This window comes from Amia ocellicauda, chromosome 3, assembly GCF_036373705.1.
Source record: "Amia ocellicauda isolate fAmiCal2 chromosome 3, fAmiCal2.hap1, whole genome shotgun sequence".
Classification (NCBI taxonomy): Eukaryota; Metazoa; Chordata; class Actinopteri; order Amiiformes; family Amiidae; genus Amia; species Amia ocellicauda.
Genome location: NC_089852.1, coordinates 968,033 through 976,489, shown reverse-complemented (window position 1 = coordinate 976,489; position 8,457 = coordinate 968,033).

Here is an 8,457-nt window from a genome sequence, read left to right as displayed (position 1 = left end):
TCCGTGTGTTAGCAACATTCAAATTCCAAGGAATTAGCGATTGAGGAGAAATAGCTCAAGGTGGCCTTACAAATTAATTCGGGATTAGGATATAAACGCAGGGCCCTTAGGTCTACTCGGCCTCTCAGGGGCTAAAGGACCTAATTGTCTCGAGGCCAAGAATGGAAGGAAGAAAGAAGGAAACCCGACAGCATGAGACCTGAAATATCCACAGCCGCCAGCCTCGTCACGTGACCAGACACAGAGACGCAGAGACGGTGCTGCTGTGTGCTATTGAGTGTCTGTGAAAGCCAGACACAAACAACGGGGAGAGGTCTCGAGTTCCAGTCGTGTCCGGGCTATATTAGAGTTTAGGCTCCTCCAGGGGGAACACACAAACAGGGGGGAAAAACAAAAGCAAAACAAACACAGAAACGTCCACAAAACAGGGTGCTCCGGGCAGTCAGGGGTTGTAGAAGCAGTCCTCCTTCTCTTCGGTCAGCTGCTCCATCAGGGAAGGAGAGGGATTAAATAGATAAAGCACAGCTGCCGCTGACATCACAGTCGCCACGGTGCTCACTGCGAGGGAGCGGACAACACGACTGCGGCACATGAGCACCTAATCAGTGAGCGTCAGCAGCAGCTGTGCCGTGACAGACAGCGTCCTGTCACAGTGTCCCACTGCTGTCATGTGTTAAAAGCTTACCATGTGTTTGAGAGAGTTATGGAAGCAAAAGCTTACCGTTATGATGGCTGATCTCACCAGGAGCACATGTACACTCTGAGTAGAAGGTAACTGAACTGGTTTAGTGGAAGTTGTCTGCACCCTTCACGTAGGCCAGCACACAACGCAGTTAACCCCGAACTTACCACCCCCTGTCCCCCCAGGAAAAACTAAATAAAATGAGGAAAGGAAAAACTGAGTGGGGTTATTACATGGGTGGGTGCATTGGGCCAAAGAGTCAAACCAAAATAAAGATCCTTGTTTTCATGACAAACTGTGTCTGAGGTGGGCGTCCCAGGATCTTCAAGCCCGCTGCGGGGACTAGGTGGAGTGAGGTTCCCCTTTCCTTGATAATACAAGATGGGTGGCGTAGTCGGGTGTTTTGAGAGCAGGCGTTACCTGCCACCCTTGACACTGGCTAGTCACATGTGTGTGTCAGTCAAAGTGTGTGTCTGTGTGAGAGAGAGAAGAGGGATGGGGAGTTAAAAAACAATCTGTTTCTGTTTCTCCTCAGTGGATGTTTCACAATACTGAACAAGAGGGAGACCTTGTTGAAATATAAAACAGAAACAAATATAAATGTCTTTAGAACTGGGCCAGTCCTTCTCCTTCATGGGCTGTTAAGCACACAGTGCCCAGTCAGGCAGAGTGACCGGGAATGGCACGATGGCGAGGACTGTACATCTGTCTCTAACCCAAAAACGTCCTGATCGCCTGGTCTATGCTGGCCTTCCGCACAACGGGCCCAAAGGCAATTATTTATTTTAAAGGACATCGCCAGTATATTATATTGATATATATATTCTATATATATACCAGGGTTAAATTCCATTTAGCATAAACTGACTAGTGGTGGTAAGTGCATTTAAGGTCCAGTCTTACTAAAAGTGTGCGTGTGCATGCGTGTGTGTGTGTGTGCGTGTGTGTGCATGCTAGGGATGACGCGATTACCCGGTTTCACAATTAACTGCCATTAAAATGGTCACGGTTATTAAACTGTACGAATTTGGAAGCTACGGCTAAAAACCGGAAAAAACAACCATTTTGTCTATTTAAAAAAAAATGTATTGAAAATTAGTCTTTCAGTGTGAGTCTAACTACTTGAGCCGAGCGTGCGCCCTGCCCTCTGCCTGGCTGCTCTGTGAGGCTGTGACTATGGTAATGGAGTTCACGAGGGGATCTTCTAGGTGAGGCGCGCGCATGCAGAGTGTGAACTTCAGTATTTGTTTTTCACCATATTCATGGTTGAAAAGGCAGACTCAAAACAATATGTTGAGGGAAACATGGTGAGAATTTGAAGGGCCACCTTCTGCAAGGAAGGGACACCTGCTGCAGGGACCATCTTAGTCCAGAAGGTGGTAGGGTCACAGAGAGACTCCTGCAGTGCAAGGTTTTCCTGAAGCTCAATTAGCTCTGATTGAAGAGAAGCAGCACTAGCCCATGGGCAGATTTTCAGGGCTTCAGTTGAAAATTCTGCGATGTTTTTGACAAGGAATGGATTTTCCATGCATAGTAAGACTTGTTTTCCCAGAGGGAAATCTCCAAAGCGAGTTTGGAAATTTTTTATCAGCTTGTCCAGGAATTCAGCATGATTGTGATGATGATGTGTTCCTGCTGTTTGATTTAAAAGCTTTGGGAAGTGAAGCAGGTCCTGCTGTAAGTCACACTTGAACAGCTCCAGTTTCTTCTGAAAGGCACAGACAGCTGATGTGAGGTTACACACTGTGTTATTTTTGCCCTGGAGCTTCATGTTCAGATCATTGAGATGGGAGGTAATGTCAGATAAAAATGCTACAATTTCCATTTTTTCTTCATTCTGCATAAATTCCACAAATTGTTTTGCTTTTGCACTCTTCTGATCCAACAGAAAGGTTTCCAACTCTTTCCGTAATGTCCAAAAGCACTCCAGTACCTTGCCTTTACTAAGCCACCGGACATTGTTGTGAAGGAGCAAATCATCAAATTCTGCATTCACCTCTGTTAGGAATGAGCGCAACAAGCGATGCTGCAGAGCAGATGATGCCCTCAAAAAGTTCACAAGTCTCATTACTGTTGTCATGACCTCTGCATACTTTTCTTCAAGACTGGCACACAAAACCATCTGATGAATTATGCAATGATATGCTATTAGGTCAGGGTGATGAGCTCTCAAGCGTGCCACTAATCCCCTCTCTCTTCCAGTCATACATGGAGCTCCATCAGTAGCAATGGAAATAACATGCTTCAGGTCTATCTCTCTGTCTCTCAACATCTGTATCAGTGCTTCATAAATATCATCCCCTCTTGTGTGTCCATGGAGGGCTGTGAGGCCTAACACATCTTCACAGAATTCTCCCTTCTCTTCATCAAAAAATCTGACAAACACCAGAAGTTGTGCGTTGTCTGTGTTGTCTGTGGATTCATCCAAAGCCAATGAAATGCATTTAGCCTTTTTTATTGCAGACTTCATTTGGTCAAGCAAATCCTCAGCAAGGACTTCAGTTCGCTTTACAGCAGTGGAGTCAGACAAAGATATTTGGTTTATTTTTGTATGATGTTTTTTGCTATTTCCTTCATGCATTCATTCACAATCTCCGAGTCAGAGAATGGTTTCTTGTGCTTTCCTAAGACTCATGCCACTCTTAATGAAGCTTCAGTTGCACGTTCTTGTTGGGTGGCTGATCTAACTATTACACTGCATGTTGCATGGTATGATGATTGCAGTTGTTTGATTTTTCTGGCTCTTACCTCAGATTTAAGCGGGTAATTGTGGTCAAAGTGTCCGTGCTTAGAGTCATAATGACGTTTCACGTTACCACTCTTGACAATGGCAACCGTCTCGTTGCAAATTAAACACATTGGTTTTGTGCTCCCCACCGGCAGCACAAATGCATAACTGTCAGTCCACTCTGTCTTAAATTCACGATTTTCAGAATCGACTTTTCTCTTTTTGTCAGGTTTTGAGCACACAATGATTTTCGCTAGCAAGGAAGTACCGCAGATGGATTAGCGCCTGCGTTGCGAATGACACACACACACACACACAGCGCGGCCAACGAGTGAGTGAGTTGTCATGGTGATTACAGTTATTACAGCTCCTGATTGGTTCTTTGGATTGGACAGACACAGAAGATAGATAAACCACATCTAGTAGGAAAACAATATAGGCGTGAAATCATGCACCAATGAAAACTCGCTTGGATCATGACTAAATTATATAATGTTGATTTTGGCTTCGGTCCAAATTGTATTGCGTCTGGGTCCGGATCCGGACCGCGATCCGCCTATTGAGTACCCCCGGTCTATAATTTTAAAGGTAGGTGTATTTTAACAGTGAGAGACAGAATAACAACAAAAAAATCCAGAAAAACGCATTTCAAAAAAGTTATACATTGATTTGCATGTTAATGAGGGAAATAAGTATTTGACCCCTTCGACTTAGTACTTGGTGGCAAAACCCTTGTTGGCGATCACAGAGGTCAGACGTTTCTTGTAGTTGGCCACCAGGTTTGCACACATCTCAGGAGGGATTTTGTCCCACTCCTCTTTGCAGATCCTCTCCAAGTCATTAAGGTTTCAAGGCTGATGTTTGGCAACTCGAACCTTCAGCTCCCTCCACAGATTTTCTATGGGATTAAGGTCTGGAGACTGGCTAGGCCACTCCAGGACCTTAATGTGCTTCTTCTTGAGCCACTCCTTTGTTGCCTTGGCTGTGTGTTTTGGGTCATTGTCATGCTGGAATACCCATCCACGACCCATTTTCAATGCCCTGGCTGAGGGAAGGAGGTTCTCACCCAAGATTTGACGGTACATGGCCCCGTCCATCGTCCCTTTGATGCGGTGCAGCTGTCCTGTCCCCTTAGCAGAAAAACACCCCCAAAGCATAATGTTTCCACCTCCATGTTTGACGGTGGGGATGGTGTTCTTGGGGTCATTCCTCCTCCTCCAAACACGGCGAGTTGAGTTGATGCCAAAGAGCTCGATTTTGGTCTCATCTGACCACAACACTTTCACCCAGTTCTCCTCTGAATCATTCAGATGTTCATTGGCAAACTTCAGACGGGCCTGTACATGTGCTTTCTTGAGCAGGGGGACCTTGCGGGCGCTGCAGGATTTCAGTCCTTCACGGCGTAGTGTGTTACCAATTGTTTTCTTGGTGACTATGGTCCCAGCTGCCTTGAGATCATTAACAAGATCCTCCCGTGTAGTTCTGGGCTGATTCCTCACCGTTCTCATGATCATTGAAACTCCACGAGGTGAGATCTTGCATGGAGCCCCAGACCGAGGGAGACTGACAGTTATTTTGTGTTTCTTCCGTTTGCGAATAATCACACCAACTGTTGTCACCTTCTCACCAAGCTGCTTGGCGATGGTCTTGTATCCCATTCCAGCCTTGTGTAGGTCTACAATCTTGTCCCTGACATCCTTGGACAGCTCTTTGGTCTTGGCCATGGTGGAGAGTTTGGAATCTGATTGATTGATTGCTTCTGTGGACAGGTGTCTTTTATACAGGTAACGAGCTGAGATTAGGAGAGTCCCTTTAAGAGAGTGCTCCTAATCTCAGCTCGTTACCTGTATAAAAGACACCTGGGAGCCAGAAATCTTGCTGATTGATAGGGGATCAAATACTTATTTCCCTCATTAACATGCAAATCAATTTATAACTTTTTTGAAATGCGTTTTTCTGGATTTTTTTGCTGTTATTCTGTCTCTCACTGTTAAAATACACCTACCATTAAAATTATAGACTGATCATTTCTTTGTCAGTGGGCAAACGTACAAAATCAGCAGGGGTTCAAATACTTTTTTCTCTCACTGTACTTACCTTTTGGTAAAATCAAACACAGAATTGAAACTGTAAATCCAAAGTGTTGTATATTTTAAGTTTATAAGAGGTTCAGCTTTATATTGTGAATGCAATGCCTCCAAATAGTTTTCCCTACTTGAATAAGATTTCAGTGAGCATAAAAGTGCTGTGATAATCCGGCTGATCGTTAGATTGATAACATCACCAGCGCAGAAGCACCATGTGTTTCTTAATGGCTCAAACCTCAAAAACAAAACTGACTTTGAAACACCGAGATATTAATTTCTGAAATGTTTCTAGGGCCTAGTTCTGCTAAGTATTTCATTTTTAAGTGTGGAATAGAAATAATGCAATTAAAAATAATGTATAACACTAATAATATACCAAATTATACATATTAACATGCTAATTACACTATTGACATTTTCTCATTTAAACCATATATCTAAAATAAAAATGTATAGAACACTAAAATATTTAAGCCGATTTTTAAGATTTACACAATCTCATCACACAATTCAATCAGATTAAATTGTGTAAATTTTAACTAAAACCTAAAATATAGTAAGTTTTATTAATTTAGCTAAAATTACAGAAATATGATAGAATTTGCTATGTAAATCTTTAAAATATGCAATAAAATGTGTTTGAGTGTATATAGTTTGTTGCTGGATCAAAAATAAATACATTTACATAATCCCAATTTTTTTTTCAGCCCAAGAGTACATCTATGTCTCCTGTTACATCACAACCTACTGTTGAGGACTCCTTTGCTAAAGCTATTAAATATGCTCCCTGTTCAAAGCAAGCGAAAAACCTAAACCATGCTGTGGATTATTTCATGTCCAAGGACATGATGCCGTTTCACATAGTAGAAAATCCTGATGAAGGCAGCTGTGCCTCAGTACCAGGTTCCAGGGAGAAATTTATTATCCACAAAGGAATTTCTGAAGATGTACACAGTGTTGAGAACCAGTCTGGAGAATAATAGGTAAATTTGCAGATAATCGTAAAAATTGTGAAATCGTGATTTTTTATCAGACAATAATCGTACCATCAAAAATTCACATTGTGACATCCCTAGTGCATGCGTGTGTGCATGAGTGTGTGTGTATGTGTGTGGGTGGTGTATTATGTTTTTGTATTAACTTGAAACAAGTGTCAGATGCATATACATACCGTAAAACTTCCAATACTTGCCGTGTCTCAAATAGCAGCTGGTCTCCAATAGTCGCCAGGTTGATTTGCATAATCATGTAAACAATGCATCTTTCTTGTTTTAGTAAATATATATACCGTATATTAATAAAAAAAAAACACCATCACTTGTGTTATAATTTATTTATTTCTCACTTTAACTATATATATATATATATATAATATATACACTCACCTAAAGGATTATTAGGAACACCATACTAATACTGTGTTTGACCCCCTTTCGCCTTCAGAACTGCCTTAATTCTACGTGGCATTGATTCAACAAGGTGCTGAAAGCATTCTTTAGAAATGTTGGCCCATATTGATAGGATAGCATCTTGCAGTTGATGGAGATTTGTGGGATGCACATCCAGGGCACGAAGCTCCCGTTCCACCACATCCCAAAGATGCTCTATTGGGTTGAGATCTGGTGACTGTGGGGGCCAGTTTAGTACAGTGAACTCATTGTCATGTTCAAGAAACCAATTTGAAATGATTCGACCTTTGTGACATGGTGCATTATCCTGCTGGAAGTAGCCATCAGAGGATGGGTACATGGTGGTCATAAAGGGATGGACATGGTCAGAAACAATGCTCAGGTAGGCCGTGGCATTTAAACGATGCCCAATTGGCACGAAGGGGCCTAAAGTGTGCCAAGAAAACATCCCCCACACCATTACACCACCACCACCAGCCTGCACAGTGGTAACAAGGCATGATGGATCCATGTTCTCATTCTGTTTACGCCAAATTCTGACTCTACCATCTGAATGTCTCAACAGAAATCGAGACTCATCAGACCAGGCAACATTTTTCCAGTCTTCAACTGTCCAATTTTGGTGAGCTTGTGCAAATTGTAGCCTCTTTTTCCTATTTGTAGTGGAGATTAGTGGTACCCGGTGGGGTCTTCTGCTGTTGTAGCCCATCCGCCTCAAGGTTGTACGTGTTGTGGCTTCACAAATGCTTTGCTGCATACCTCGGTTGTAACGAGTGGTTATTTCAGTCAAAGTTGCTCTTCTATCAGCTTGAATCAGTCGGCCCATTCTCCTCTGACCTCTAGCATCAACAAGGCATTTTCGCCCACAGGACTGCCGCATACTGGATGTTTTTCCCTTTTCACACCATTCTAGAACCCTAGAAATGGTTGTGCGTGAAAATCCCAGTAACTGAGCAGATTGTGAAATACTCAGACCGGCCCGTCTGGCACCAACAACCATGCCACGCTCAAAATTGCTTAAATCACCTTTCTTTCCCATTCAGACATTCAGTTTGGAGTTCAGGAGATTGTCTTGACCAGGACCACACCCCTAAATGCATTGAAGCAACTGCCATGTGATTGGTTGGTTAGATAATTGCATTAATGAGAAATTGAACAGGTGTTCCTAATAATCCTTTAGGTGAGTGTATATATATATATATATATATATATATATATATATATATATATATATATATATATACATATATATATATATATATATATATATACATTGCTGTATATTTGTATTGCTGTTAATTGCAGTGATTCAACTAACTGTCAGTTGCGACATAAACAATGCACTAATGAAGTATAACGTTGATGGTTTGGTTTAAAGTGTATATCCACAGTTTAACGAGAGTTCACAGTATATCGAATCTTATACTGCTAACAGAATTACCGGTATCTTGTTTTCAATCCAGAGTATAGTTCACCATACATTGAATGTGATTTGTTTGCATCTTTGGAAAGCAAATTATTAAAAAAATAATAATAATTACAATAATAAAT